Here is a 15048-nt window from a genome sequence, read left to right on the forward strand (position 1 = left end):
TAAAAAGAATGAAATTATGGCATTTGCTGGTAAATGGATGGAAATGGAGAATATCGTGCTGGGTGAAATAAGTCAGGCTCAGAAAGACAATGGTTGAATGTTTTTCTCTCAAAAGTGAAAGCTGGCAAAAGAAGGGATAGAAGCCGGGTGCAGTGGTGCACACCTGTAATTTCAGCAGCTCAGGAGGCTGAACCAGGAGGATTCCAAGTTCAAAGCCAGCCTCAGCAAGGTATACAGGTCCTAAGCAACTCAGCGAGACCCTGTCTCTAAATAAAATACACAAAAGGGGCTGGGGCTGGGGCTGACTGGTTGAGTGCCCCTGGGTTCAATCCCCAATACTAAAATGAAAACAAAAACAAAGTACAAATTAAGCAACTAACTAAGAGAAAACTTTATAATATGCCTGTTTGTGTCAGATTCTATTCTTTCCAGATGAGGGTAGAATAGTAAAGAAAATCAGGTCAAAATTCTTGCCCTGCTGGTGGCTATGGACAAGACAGATGATGAACAAAGTGAACCAGTGTAGAATATTCTAGAAGATGAAAAATGCCGTGGAGAAAGATACAACAGGGAAGAAGCAGGGAGCACTGTTGCAGGAATACTTGAAAGAGTAAGTGATTTGACTGAAAAAAGGTTCACAAGAAAGTGACATTTGAAGACAGACTTGAAGGGGGTGAATATTGAAGGTGATGGAATGTCTCTGCAAAGGCCCTGTGGCCACAGTGTGCCTCACCTAAGAAACTCAGAGAGGGCAGGGTGACCTGAGTGAGCCAGTGAGGGGGAGTTATTGGAGCCGAGGTCAGAGGGGGCGTATGGGGGACAAGGTCGAGGGGACCTCGTAGGCCATGGTGAGTGAGATGGGAAATCAGGGAGGGTTTGGAACAGGGGAGCCACATTGTCTGGATTGTGTTTTAACAGGGTCCTTCTGAATTCCTGAAGGACCACAGATAATGGACAAGGACAGAAGCAGGAAAACGCAAAGGACTTTGCCACAGTCAGAGTGTGACTTAGGTGGTGACGTGGACCAGAGTGACGGCACTCCCCACGGTGGGAAGTGGTCCTGCTGAGGCTCGGATCTGAAAGTGGAACCAGAGTATTCGCTGGGGGTCAGATGCGGGGTGTGCAGAAGAGGCCACCCTGACCCCAAAGACAGTGAAGTTGCTATTTGCTGGAGCAGGGAAGGGGACAGGGGACTGTGGTGTCCGGGGAGGGCCAGGAGCTCAGTGTGAGGTGCTTTACTCTGAGAAATGCCCAGCGAGGGCACCCGCAGGCCACTGGTCATCCGGGTGCGGGCTCAGAGGGAGTGTCGGCCTGGAGACACGGTCCTTGGTTCACAGGGTACCCAGCGACGGGGGGCAAGCCCAGGCGTGCTGCAGGCAGGACAGGGCTGTCACGGCTGCTCCTGGGTCAGGGGACACAGGGACTCAGCAATGTGGAGAAGGTCACCTGAGTGCCCGAGCAGGGAGGGCTCCAGGAGAACTGGAGACAGTGACCATGGACAACTGGGCATGGCAGGGAGAGGGAGGTGGTCAGGAGGGGTCTTAATTCTCTCAAATTTCCAACATTTGCGGATGTAGAAGGTAGAAGCTGTGTCCCCGTCACCCAGCATCAGCACAGAACATGACACAGTCCTGCCGGCGGGTCACAGCTCTCTGGCTGATATCTGCTGGAGGAAGGCGCCGTTCCTCTGTGGGGGCCAGATTCTGCTGTCTTTCCTGGCTGGGAGTCTGGGGACAGTCAAGTTGGGACCTGGTGGGTCATTTCCAGTCCTCCCTGTGTGTCGTGGCGGGGACAGGGTGGCATTTAGTGCAGGGCTAATGCAGCCCTGGGGCTGAGCTAGGGCCTGTCTCTCTGGGGACACTTCTCGGTGCTTGTGTAGCCTGGGCTGCTGGGCCTGGGGGCAGCACCGACCACCTCTCTCAGCTCTGAGGACGGCACGTGACTTGGTGGCTCTGTCCCTGGCCTCGCAGATTTCTTTTTAATGTAACAGCCAGGTTCATTTTGACAAAACCACACAGACGTGGAATCTGACCTTGTCCCCCCAGGGACCTCCCCCCATTCTCCTTCCTCTGCTGTCCCCGTCACCCATTTATTTACTCATCTTGGGGGTGCCCTTGGGTGTGCATACGCTGGTGCTCCCGGTGGCCTACTCACATGTGCACAGGGCAAGGACTGGTCAGATCCAGGCCTCCTCCCCTCCCTCCCTGCCCTGCCCCCTCAGTCTCCTACTCCACCTCCCTGTGTCATGGTAGCTGGCCCCCCACCCCCTTTTCCTTCTTGCTTCCCCCCGGCTTCTACATACATGGGAAAACACTTGGCTCTTAATTTTCTGAGTCGGGCTTAATTCACTCAGTGGATTTTGCCCATTTCTCTCAATTTTCCAGCCAATACCTTCATTTCCTTCTTCTTTTTGCTGAGTAAATGTCCACGGTGTGTGTGCACCACCACCTTTTCTACGTCCATTCACCTACTGCCCAGCGTCTTGGTGGTTCCTTACTTGGCTCTTGTGCGTCGAGGTGCTGTGAACGTTGACGGGCTGTGTCGGGGAGGTGCTGAGCTCAGATCTTTGGACACATGCCACGGAGTGGGGTAGCTGAATCACACTGGGGTCCCATTTCAGGTCTTTGGAGGAATATCACACGCTTTCCAGAGCGGCTGTACGAAGTGCAGTCCCACCAGCGATGTACTAGTGTACTTTCCCCACATCCTCACCAACCTTTTCTATTATTTGTATTCTTGATTAATTGCCATTCTGACTGGAGAGAAGTGAAATCCTGGGGTTTTGATTTGCACTTCCCTGGTTGCTAGAGATGCTGGACATTTTTTCATGTATATGTGGGCCACTCGCATTTCTTCTTTGAAGACGTCTGTTTCGTTCTTTTGCCCATTTATTGATTGGGCTACAGTGTTTTCTGTGTTCGGTTTTTTGAGTTCTTTATGTTCTGGATTTTAGTCCCCTGTCAGAGGAGCAGCTGGCAGGGCTCTCCTCCCACTCCTGGGCTCTCTCTTCCTGCTCCTGTCTTTGTTCTGCAGGAGCTTTTAATTTGTGGCCATCCCACTTAGTGATTCTTGCTTTTACTCCTTGAGCTTTCGGGGTCTCGTTGAGGAAGCTGGGTCTGCACAATGTGGTGGAGGGTCGACCCTCTGTTTTCTTCTAGCATTGCAAGGTCGCTGGTCTAATTCTTAATCCTTGATCATTTGGGGTTGACATTGGTGCAGGGCGACGTTGGGGATATAATTTCCTTCTTCTGCATAGGGCTATCCAGTTCTCTCAGCACCATTTGTTAAAAAGGCCACATTTTCTCCAACCTCTATTTTTGGCATCTTTGTCAGTATTGGATGGCTCTAGGTGTGTGGGTTTGTCTCTGTGTCCTCTGTTCCATTGCTCTTCGCGTCTGTCTTGATGCAATTTCGTGCATTTATTACTGTGACCCTGTAGCATATTTGAGATGAGGCATGGGGACGCCCCCTGCATTATTCCTATGGATCAGGATTCCTTGGCTATTCCCGTCTCTCATAGTTCCAAGCAAAATTTTATCTCAAGTACGTGAGCATCAGAGTTCAGCCAAAGCTTTAGGTCAACTGCCTGCAGATCTCAGGGCCTGGATTTCTATATACGAACCTCCTGTCTTTTATCCTTCCCAATAAGTTCCAGATGCCCTGGACCCTAATCTCTTCCCTTATCAAAGGATGACCCCTGGGCTCAGGGGGTGCTTCTCCCCAGTTGGCAAGCTGGGTGGACTGGGGGACTCCGCAGGCATGTGTCTCTTCTCTCGGGATCACAGACCTGACCCATGGGTTGGCCAGTGTCAGAAAATACTGGTGTCTCATGTTTTGTGCAAGTTGTTTAAACTAGGAGCAGGGAGCAGTTCTGGTAGCTGTTGAGAGTACTGAGTTCTTCCTGATTGAGAGAAGTCTCATGCTATAAACAAAAATCAACTGTAAAAGAATTAAAGACTTAAATATGCAAAAAAATCCAGAAATTTTCTAAAACAGCATTGGTTATAAAAGAAAAGGTTAAATTCAGCTATATTAAACGTAAAAGCTTTTGCTTATCTACAGATGCCTTTAAGAAAGTAAAGACCAGTTATGGTTGAAGGAAAATGTTTTCACCTAACAAGAGTCTTTGCATCTATCAAGAATATGTAGAGAACGGCAGATTCATAGGAAAAGCACAAAACAAGTCCGTAGAAAACTGTGCAAAGGAAATGAATAGACTTTTCATAGGGGAGGAGATACACATGTCCAATATGAGCAGAAAATCGCCACCGTCTGTTGGTTGATCAGGAACATGCAAATCAGGACTGCAGAGAAACACCATTTTACTAAAAAACAATAACAAAGAAATGCCACTTTATGTCCATTTGACTGTCAAAATTAAGCAGTTTGGCAATACTAAGAACACACTGAGGTCATAGGTGGGAGTTTCTTTGGAAAAAGGACTCTTCTCACCTCCTAGGGTTAAGTGCTCACCTATTCAACACTAAGGGCTCCTTTCCTGGCCCCCGTAGGAGCAGACACGTGCAGGGATGTTCCTGCCACACTGCTGCTAAAGTGAAGCTCTGGACCAACTCCAGTGTTCATGGTAGATGATAGAGCCCGTGGCATCCTCACGTGACAGTAATACAAAGCGCAAACCAAACACAGGTGCCTTTAAAGACGAGGGGCAGATGCATCAGAGCCAGGAGCAAAGGCCACGAGTGAAATAAACGCCAGGAGGCCACGCAGAGCGCTGCCAGTGTGTGTCGTGGGTCCAGAGGTCCCCCCACCCTCAGGAGGACTTTCTAGAGGAGCAGGCGTAGGAGGTGAGGCAATGGCTGTAGAGGAGGAGCTTCCCGCCTCAGTGGTGTAGAGTGGCAGCCAGTGTCCCCACCCAGGCCACAGCACGGGGGCAGGCAGGGTGGCCTGCTGGAGTGAGGAGCAGCCCAGGGCTGACCCTCTGTGACTGCCAGTCCCCGGGTCCCTCCTCCTTCCCCTTCAGGAAAGAGAAGAAGTAATTCCACCCGTGATCCCAGATATTATTGAGACAGTTGATGAAATTTAAATTCAGACTATATATTAAATAATGCCATGTATACATGTTAAATTTCCTGAACTCAATCATCATCATAGTCCTCTAGTGTGCTGCTAAGGAAGCAGGATTGGCGTTTCACGTGGGAAACCCACAAGTCCCGCAGAGACAGGCAACGGCTGAAGACGGCCTGTTGCACTTCATGAGAAGGGAGTACACCCAGAGGCCGTGGCACACTTACCAAGCCCTGGACCACGAGCTCCGGGAGGCCACCCACCTCATCTCTCCGGCTTCCTACGCGGGAGTTTCTCCACCGACATTTGACTCTGGGGCATTTAGGGCCCAAGGCTCCAAGTACAGTCCTAGTGTGGTTTGTGCTCAAGAAACAGAGTCGGACTGGACCGCAGTCTGGAGATTCCTCGGAAAAGCAGGCATGAACCACCATGTGACCCAGCTACCCTCTCCTCCGGGGCCGGTGGAGTCGCTGGGACTGGGAGGCCTCATTCCCCCCAACATCTGCATGAGGAAAACCTGTGGTGAGTATCCCCGGACTTAAATATATCCCAAGGACTTAAAATCAGCATACGATAGTGGCTCAGCCACATCAATGTTTACAGCAGCTCAACTTTCAATAGTCAAACTGTGGAACCAACCTAGGTGCCCTTCAGCAGATGAATGGATGAAGAAAATGGGGTACATGTACACAATGGAATATCACTCAACCACAGAAAAAGAATGAAAGGATGGCATTTGCCAGTAAATGGGTGGAACTAGAAGCACCGTGCTAAGTGAAATAAGCCAATCCCTAAAAGCCAAGGGCCGAATGTTCTCTCTGATACGTGGATGTTGACTCACAGTAAGCGGGGAGGGAAGAATGGAAGTTCAGTGGATTAGTCAAAGGAGATGAGGGAAGAGAGGGGGATGGGAATAGGAAAGACAGTCATAGATGGGACATCAATTTCCTGTGTTCATGTACGAATGCACCTCCAGTGTAACTCCAGGTCATGTACAACCACGAGGATGACAAGTCCCACGCCATGTATGTATAACATGTCAAAACGCACCTCTACTGCATGTACATCTGGAAAGAACAACTGAAAACATAAAATAAAAGGAAACAGAGTTGAAACACCAGCTTCCAAGCTGTGGACACTCGGGCAGGTTTCACTTGCCCTCCCCTGTGTGAACTCCTGCTCAGAACCACATAGTTCCAGGGTCACCTGAGAAGCTGCACATAGGGTCCGTGTGATGTGGCCTTGCAGTGCATCCTGTGGAAGTCTATTGCAGGGGGGCCGAGTGTCAGCCCCGCGTCACACGTAGCCACAGAGGCGGGGACTATTCGTGCCAGGCCTGTGCTCACATGAGGTCACCCTGGGACTGGGAGGCCTCATTCTCCCAACATCTGCATTAGGAAAACCTGTGGTGAGTATAGCAGTGGCCACAAAGAGAGGCTGGTAGGTCCCAGGGCGTGTCCACCGGAGGGCGTGTCCACCGGACAGATATTGACCGAGCTCTGTGTTCCCGCCTCACTCAACCCTGCTTGGTGATTTTATCGTTACCGTTCTCTCACAGAGAAGGAAACTGAGGCCAGGGAGGTGGCCGGTTAGCCCGTGCTGGACAGGGCAGTGGTGGAGCAGGTGGAGGCGGAGGTCCGTCTGCGGCCTGCTTCCTGGTGCTCACAGCGGGACACCACAGACTGGTGGGTCATGGGGAAAAGAGCTCCGTGTGGACACTGGGTTCTGAGGTCAAGGGAACCTCTGGTGGTGGCCTAAGGCTGGCAGCACCACAGTCCCCTCTGTGTACCTCAGGGAGGGAACTCCAGCATGCGTTTCAGAGGGGACGAGCCTCAGAGTGTGTAATGACCCCAGGTCCCTGGTCTGGACTCTCTTGACACCTGGTGGTTTGCAGTCCTGGGAGAGGGTCCTCGCTGGACAGGAGGCCACAGTCCTCTGTGTATAGGCCAGGCCCTGCCATGACTAGGGGAGCTGCTCTCCCGCCCTGGCTGTCCCTGCTCCTTCTCTGTCACTTTGAGGGAGACAGCCAGAGCCGCCTCTGCAGAGGAGGGAGAGGGGTTTGTTCTGCACTTTTGCACCATGATTCATTTTATTTGGGGAGGCATTGTTGCCTTGAGAGAGGATTGTTAGGTGCCGGGAGAAATAAATGGACCTCCGAGTGAGCTGGCTGCTCCGGACTTCCCCAGTGTGACCACTGGCTTCCTGGCCAGCCGCCGGCGGGCCCTGGGCTTGGGGACAGATGCTGGCTGGAGGCCAGTGTCTGAGCTGAATGGTGAGGGTAGATGATGCTGTCCCCAGCCAGCACAGCTGTGTGCCAACTCTGGAGCAGGCACCGGCTTGGGAATACACGCCGGGCATCAGACCCTGGCCTTGGCATTGGAGGCCCAGGCGTTGCAGCACACCTTCTGGAAGGCCTGGCTTGGCAGTGAGCTGCCGGACATTCTCAGGAGGACCAGCTCAGCTTAGGAAATGTCTCCTGCCTAAGAGGAAACCCGATGTCTCACAGCTGACATAACAGGAGACTGATTAAAGCAAACCCATGTGCAGTGAAGGCCGGGAAGGACCCACAGAGCTCCCTTTTCCATTAAAATGCCCTCTTCCTGCCCCTCTCCATTAGGAAGGCCTCGCATGACATCCAAAGAAAAAAGCAGATCAAACGCGCTTGCAATCCTCCCGCCAAGAAAGTGAACGGGCCTGTTTTTGAAGACCATCCCAGCCCGTCATTTTCTTTGGTGAGTCAGACCTGAGTGTGTGGACGGCTGGTGACCCTGATTCAGGTGGCTGCACTGCAGGAAGTGTCCTCCCAGGTGTCTCCGTGTTCTTTCTGATAACCAGCACTTCCAGGCAGGGTTTGGGTAACTCACTGGACGTTTTGCCTGAGGTTCCCCCTCCAGGTACATTTCCCATGCTGGGAGCCCGCCTCTGCCCGCCTCTCGGGGCTTCAGGGGTGGGCTTTACCACCCGGTGGTCTCCTTGCTATTGGGATCTCAGGGCCGACTGCCCGTTGAGCTCTTTCTGCGCGGGGGTGGCAGGGTTAAGAGAGACACCAGTCCACGCCCCTCACCTCTCTCTGGGAATTTAGCAAAGTCACCCCTCAATCACACACTGTTGCATTCGCCTTTCTCTGGTGGCTCTTGTCACTGGGCCCCTCCTCAACTGTCGTTTTGAGACACTCTTTTCAGACCAGGACTTGGGACGCTCACACCCCAGACCTCTCCAGGGGGATCCAGAGGTGTGCAGAGGGGGGCCCTGCCCTTCCTCCCCGCTCCATGCCTGGCCAGCTCCTCTGTGACCTCCGGTGCCTCTCTGCCAGCTCGTCTGCGACCTCCAGTGCCTCTCTGTCCAGTCTGGAGTTTGCAGGAGGACCGTCCAAGCACGATGGCTCCCGTGCCTTATCTAGGGAAGGTCTTGTCTGGATGCCAAGAGCTGCGTGATAAAAGTCAGTGTGTGGACTGTTTGGGATGCTCATTTGAGATTGGAGAGCAAGAAAATGGTTCCAGGTCACAGGATCACCACAGATGAGTGGTTTTAAGAACAAGATAAAACCTACCGAAGCAAAAACAAACAAAATAACCCTTTTCAATTGGGATCAGTATGTTTGCAGCACTCATCTGGGGTTTCGAGTCTCAGACACTGGTGTGAGGTGGCAGGGGCTCAGCTTTGTCCCCCCCTTGTGCCCTCCTGTCCCCATCTTCCTATGGGTGCCGTCCTCACAGGCACAGTCAGACTTGGCACAGTCAGGAAGTCCAGGCTGGGCGCAGAGGCAGGGCCATGTGGGAGGCCCCCTGAGGACCTGTGGGCTCTAAGCTTCCAGAGGAGACCCCTGAGCTTGGCCCCCACGACCACGTACAGCTTCGTGACCTCGGAAAAGTCAACCAGCTGTCGGACCCCCCGCCAAAGGGGTGAGGAGAGGCTCTCCGTGCCTTCAGGTTGTCGTGATGGGTTCCATGAGACCAGGTACGGGGACACGCCACCACAGCAACTGGAAAACGGTGACCATTCTTATTCACACCTCCACCACCACCAGGGGCATCGGCTGGCTCCTGCTGGGGCCAAGAGTCACCTCGCACTTGGGCAGGCCACCCACCCATCTGGATGCTGGCGTCCTGGTCTGCTCCCGACTGCTGCTGGCCTGTACTTCTGGCCCTGCTCTGACTCTTCCCTGTACCTTCCTTCCGAGGTTGCCTGCTGACCCACCGGTAGCACTCTTGGCTGCCCGCCCAGTGCCCCTGCACGGCTTGATCTCTGGGGACCCCAGGTGCTTGCTTTTGCCTCTGCTGGGAAGGTCTTAGAGGCAGGAGCACCGTGCCCCCCATTCTCCGCCTCCTGGAAGGCGGCTATCGGCTGGTCCTCCAGTGCTGGTCAGCCAAGGGCACGAGCACCACAGTGCGTATGGAAGGGACGAGACTCCCTTTGCTGAGTCCAGCTTTAGCAGGACACTGAGCACTTGGCCAGGAAACGTGTAGGGTAAGTTCATTTGGATAAGAACAACCGCTGTGACCACAAAAGAGCCAGCAGAGTAATGGGCTTTGCCTGACGGGTGTGCGTGTGTGCACGTCCGTGTGTCTCCAGCAGGGGCTGCGGCCTGAGGGTGGTGGACAGCTGCCCTGTGGAGAGTTGAGGAAGAGCTTCCTAGTAGACACAGGTAAGTGGCAAAGGCCCTGGGGTGGTGGCAGAGTCCCTGTATTTCAGGAGCAGAAAGGAGGCCAAGGTGCCTGAGCAGCGGCGTCTCTAGGGCATGGTGCAGGGCACCCTCTCTGCACCAGCAGGAGCCCTGACAGCTGCCCTGACTCTGGGAGCCATTAGCACCCACAGAAGAGGGCATTTCTTGAGGTGTCTTAGAGCACTGCTTCAAAAAAAGCCACCACCTTTGAAATGTGTGGAACGGGCAGAAAACACAGAAACTAGCACTCAGGGGAGGCAGGGCTCCTCTCTGGCTCTGGTCACTATCTCTGAAAACCCCCAAAGGATGGGAAAGCTCTGGAGGGAGAGTTGAAAACTTCTCAGATAAGACACAGTTATCTGATGTCAAGCCAAAGGGAAGAAAAAGTGGCACAAACCTGGGGCCAAATTTCTCCTGTGCCAAGTCCAGAATCGGCTGTGACGCCCTGTACCTCCCGCCCTGTACCTCATCCTAGGTGCACCCGGTGCTCCTGATGTTTGGGGCTTCACAGGTGCAACATAGGGATCTGTTCCTGAGAAGTCCCCAGGCAGAGGGTCAGATACTACCTTGAACAACGACGGTGACAACCACGAGGGTCATGTGTACTGAAGCCAGGCCCTTGTGGGGAACCGTGAGTTGGACACTCAGACACCTTTGGGGGAGGGACGCTGGGTAGCTTATCCACACCGTAAAAGCATGGTGCCCCAGCGTCCAAAACAAGCTCATCTTCCATCAAGAAATCCAATAATGGTAATCAAGATGGCAGAATCCCATCCAACCCCATTGAAAGAAATGAACAAAAGGGATTGCTGGTGTTGCCCACAGAGCATGCAGACTTTAAACTGTTCTTCCAATCTGGCAACCCCAGGAGCTGGCTGTCACAGATGGCCACCTCACTTTGTGGACTAAGAAGGATCATATCAGGCCAGGCATGATGGCACACCCCTGTAACCCCAGCAGCTGAGGCTGAGGCAGGAGGATGGAGAGTTCAAAACCAGCCTCAGAGATGGCGAGGCACTAAGCAGGGTCTCAGTGAGACTCTGTCTCTAAGTAAAATACAAAACAGGGCTGGGCATGTGGCTCAGTGGTACCAAAAAAAAAAAAAGATCATATCTGAACAAACAGAATAAAATCCGGTGTTGGATCTTTTCTGCGTGTTACTGGGAAAGACAGTGTCTCAGAGGAACGCAAGGAGACAGAGTGGTGCAGGAGACGGAGCCAGACCTTCAGCCTCTGGAAGACAGAGTGGTGCAGGAGCCAAGCAAAAGCACCAGCAAGCCCATGGCCTCCGGTGGGTACTGCACCTGCCTCCAACTGAAACGCTTAGGCAAAATCTGCCCCAAGCCTGCCCTTGCTCACTCCTCTTGCGCGTGCAGGAGCATTCCTGATAGTTCTGATATGAAGTCATCGTCAGTGAAAACACAGAAAACTGCAGATACTGATGCAAGTTTCTAATTTCAACCTGAACATTAAACAAAAAGCAAGTATTGTGCTTTCTCCAGAAAAGAAATCACAGATAAATGGCCTTGATTCCAACTCTCTGCAGTTCTGTCCTATTAGCAAAACCAAGAATCCAAGCAAATACCTTGCCTAGTGCTATGGAGTGTGTCCCATAAAGGTTTATGGGCTGGAAACCTGGTCCCTCAATTCATAAGTTAATGGCCTGGGAATGGGGTGTTCTGGAGGTCACCAGGGTCACATGAGGCCGAGAGGGTGGGACTCCCATGCTGGGAGTGGCCTTGTAAGAGATCTGAGCTGGCGTGCCTGCTCTGACCCACTACGTGCTGCCCTCCGCCATGTTACCATTCAGCACGAGGCCCTCCGCAGGGGCAGAGCAGGTGCCTGTGCCATGCCGTGCTTTGTTCTATCTCCAGAACTGTGAGCTGAATAACCTTGATTGCTTTATAAATTACCTGGCCTTAGGTATTTTTTTAGAGCAACAGAAAGTAGACCAAGAAGCCAGTATTCGCCCTGAGGTGCCCAGTGCAAGTGGCTCCAAGAGGGTGGACGGTGTGCTTCCCCTGAGCTTGCAGTCAGGGTAAAGCAGCAGGTGAAGAGGACATCTCTGGTTAGCTGAGTGTGGGCGCTGGAAATAATTAGCACACTTACGTTTAAGAAAGAGGGCGAGGAAAGAGCCCAATGACAGTAAGTGTTTCAGTCAGCTTTTTCCCTGCTGCGACTAATGACCAGAACAATGTAGAGGAGGAACAACTTCTTTGGGGCTCGCAGTTTCAGAGGTCTCAGTCCATGGACGGCTGGCTGCACTCCTCAAGGCTCCAGGTGAGGCAAAACATCATGGCAGAAGATGTACAGAGGAAGGCAGCTTGTGTGACGATCAGAGGGTGCAGAGACTCCACTCGCCTTGAGGCGCCAGTTAATCCCACCAGGAGATTGACTTACTGGTTGGGAACACCTCGTACCCAAAGCCGAACAGCAAGTTCGGAGGACAGAAGTGCTGACGCAGTTGGCCACGAGACACTGGGTGTGGTGGATCGTGGAGCAGCAACCAATGAAAACCATGCAGAGATGTGCTAACAACAGCCGCATGTGTACACAAGTGCACATACACAGATGTCCTTGCTTGGTCACCTGGGAGGGCCAGAGATAGTGACACCTCACAGCAACAAGCACATATAGCACATAGATGATGGCCTCTGACACCACCCTCAGTAGAACACACGAGCACCTCTTGGAGAGATGGCTGACTCCAGGGCTGGGGCAGGAGACAGGCAGGGTGAGCTGAGCATCGCAGAGTGCCGGGATGTAAGGAGTGTGCGTGTGTGTGTGTGTGTGTGTGTGTGTGTAGCCAATGAGAAGAGCGCTCATGCCCTAAGCTAGAATAAGTCCTGCAAGAAAATAAAGTAGTATTGGATTATGACCCAAAGTACCCTGGGGGCTCAAAACAGGATACCTTACACTGTGGCACCTTGGTAAGATGGCTATGTTACTGTCACTGGGAGACAGCAGACCCTTCCCTGAGGTTGCCCTGTCTGTTCAAAGGCCAGGTCACCAAAGGGGAACACTATGGCCTTCATTCTTCCTACGGACTGTCATTAACTGAGGAAGAGGAGACATCCCATCACAGAAGAAGACGGAAAATCCTACCACACACGGGCCAGGAAGTGTGCTGCAGGCACTGTCTGTCCTTCAGGCCATTCGCCACCCTCTTCCTCTAAAACTGCCTACAGCCTCCATCCCTCTCCCCTCGGAGAAGGGGCGGAAAAGCTTCCCAATCTCACTGGTGTCTTGGTGCTCCGCCTCCTGCCAGGCCCCTGGGACCAGGCCTGGTGCTTTCCTCTCCTCCGTCTGTTGTGGCTTTATTTCAGCAGACAGAGGTGCAAACTTCAGAGAGGGAAGTGAGGAACTCTTTATCCCTACAGTATAAAGTAAATATCCAGATAAATCATCGGGTAAATAAATAAGTGGGGCAAAGAGACAAATCTCCTTGATGAAGAATTCCACATGGTTTATATAGTTACCGCACCTTCAAGGCATGAGTGCAGATCCCCAGTAGCCCTGCAGTGTAGATGTAGTGAATGTCCACACCACTGTGTATGTAGTATATACATAGTGAACAAATATAGGCTTTTGCTAAGAATAGTGTATCAATATTGGCTCATTAGTTACTATAATTGTACTATATTAACATAGAATGTTAACAATGGGGGCACTAGTGGGAAGGTATATAGGAGTTTGATATAAGACAAACAATGAATAATGATTTTTAGTATAAATACAGCCTGCCTTGGTTCAGTGGTACCTACCTGTAATCCCAGCAGTTTGAGAGGCTGAGGCAGGAGGATTGTAAGTCAAGGCCAGCAACTTAGGTGAGATTCTGTCAAAATAAAAAGGGTTGGGGATAAAGCTCAATGGGTAAAGCACCTTGGGGTTAATCCCCAGTACTAAATAAAAACATCCCATGTAATATTGGGGACATGTTTGTACTATGCATTATTGTTGTTTATCAAGAATTCAAACTCACCTGGGTACCCCGTGCTTCTCCTGGTGGCCCTCCCGGGTCTCAGTGCTATCACTGGCTGTCCAGCCTCTGCTGTCACCTTCTCTGCTGACTGTGGCTAGGTGAGGGTGTGAGGTGTTCAGAGATAACCTATGCCCTCCGGTGTCCATGAGTCTCCCTGGGGGCCACCGGCAAGGCCCGGCAGGTCCGGCAGGCCAGAGTCCACCCTGGTCCTGCTCAGACCCTCTTTCCCAGACCCTGACAACTCTGTCCCTTCTGGCTGTCACTGCCCCAGATCTGCGCAGATCAAAAGCTGGGCTTGCGCAAAGAACAGGAGAGAAGCTGGCTCTTACACAGATGAGGACTTGGGGTCTCCGGGCCGCCACTCAGTGTCCCGCCTCACAGGCCTGTTAGGGACACCTACAGCTATGCCGTGGGGAGCGGGAGCCCTCTTCCCTTGCCCTCCAGCCACAACTCAGCTCTTTCTGCCTCAGAGGTCACAGTCATTCCCCTGCTCGGGCTGGGAACGCAGGGGGCGCCCTCTGGCCCTCCAGGCGGTCTGGCTGCTCCCTCTCCTGCGTTTCCCACACCCAGATTCTCTCAGGGTCTCCTGTAGCAGCACCCCCAGGTCCCATGGGCCCCTCCGGCCAGCGCTTCCTTTCCTCAAGTGCACGTGGGAACGGGGGCGGCTGCTGGGAGCCGCAGTACACAGCGTTTCCCAGACGCTCCGCTCTGCTCCCGCTTCCTGTTGGGAGCTGGCTCTGAGCATGTGGCGCCCACGTGCTGCTGTGGGCGTGGCCACGGTGTTAGGGCTGTGGGCGTGGCCACGGTGTTAGGGCTGTGGGCGTGACCACCGTGTCTGCTTGTGGGCGTGGCCGCAGTCCTGGGCGGGGGCGGGGCCTCCTCCCTCCTGCGGAAGATCTCTAGGAATTTTTGCAAACTCCTTGTTAAACACAGCCATAATTAAAAATGACAGAACCTTCTGGTAGACAAATAAAAAACGAAGGTAAAGGACACTCAACGCGCATCATTTCCTATTTTAGCACATTTTACTACTTCCTATGCCGTGTCTGTCTGTGGGGTCCATGAGATGCACGCCCCCTGCCCATCCCTTCAGGACTAGGCCAGTGGGAGGTTTACCCAGGGAAACAGCCAGCGCTCTGAAGGACTGGTTAGGACCTGGAGAGCCGGCTGTTGCGTTTCCTAGCACAGCACTGCCCAGGCGGTCCTTCTGAACTAGAGACAAACCCCGGGCCACCTTGTCCTAGCGGGGCACATGATGCCAGCCCAGCACCTCCCCCTCGCGGTCCTCCACTGCTGTGGGCACCTCCACTCAGTTGGGCAGGTCTGTCCCTCTCCCTGTCACTGCCCCCCAGTGCTCATCTGCCGCCTCCCGCTCCCT

The 15048-nt window shown here is 52.9% G+C and overlaps 1 long non-coding RNA gene across 1 annotated transcript; it reads right to left on the minus strand.

The window, feature by feature from the left end:
* Positions 1-11124: 11124 nt before the first annotated feature.
* On the minus strand, positions 11125-14402 carry LOC144369171 (uncharacterized). Its single transcript, XR_013428665.1, has 4 exons — positions 13671-14402; positions 13453-13523; positions 12928-13062; positions 11125-12534 (listed from the first exon to the last, which is right to left on the minus strand). It is a non-coding gene; the product is annotated as an uncharacterized LOC144369171 (long non-coding RNA).
* Positions 14403-15048: the final 646 nt, after the last annotated feature.

This window comes from Ictidomys tridecemlineatus, chromosome 12 (assembly GCF_052094955.1).
Source record: "Ictidomys tridecemlineatus isolate mIctTri1 chromosome 12, mIctTri1.hap1, whole genome shotgun sequence".
NCBI classification, from domain to species: domain Eukaryota; kingdom Metazoa; phylum Chordata; class Mammalia; order Rodentia; family Sciuridae; genus Ictidomys; species Ictidomys tridecemlineatus.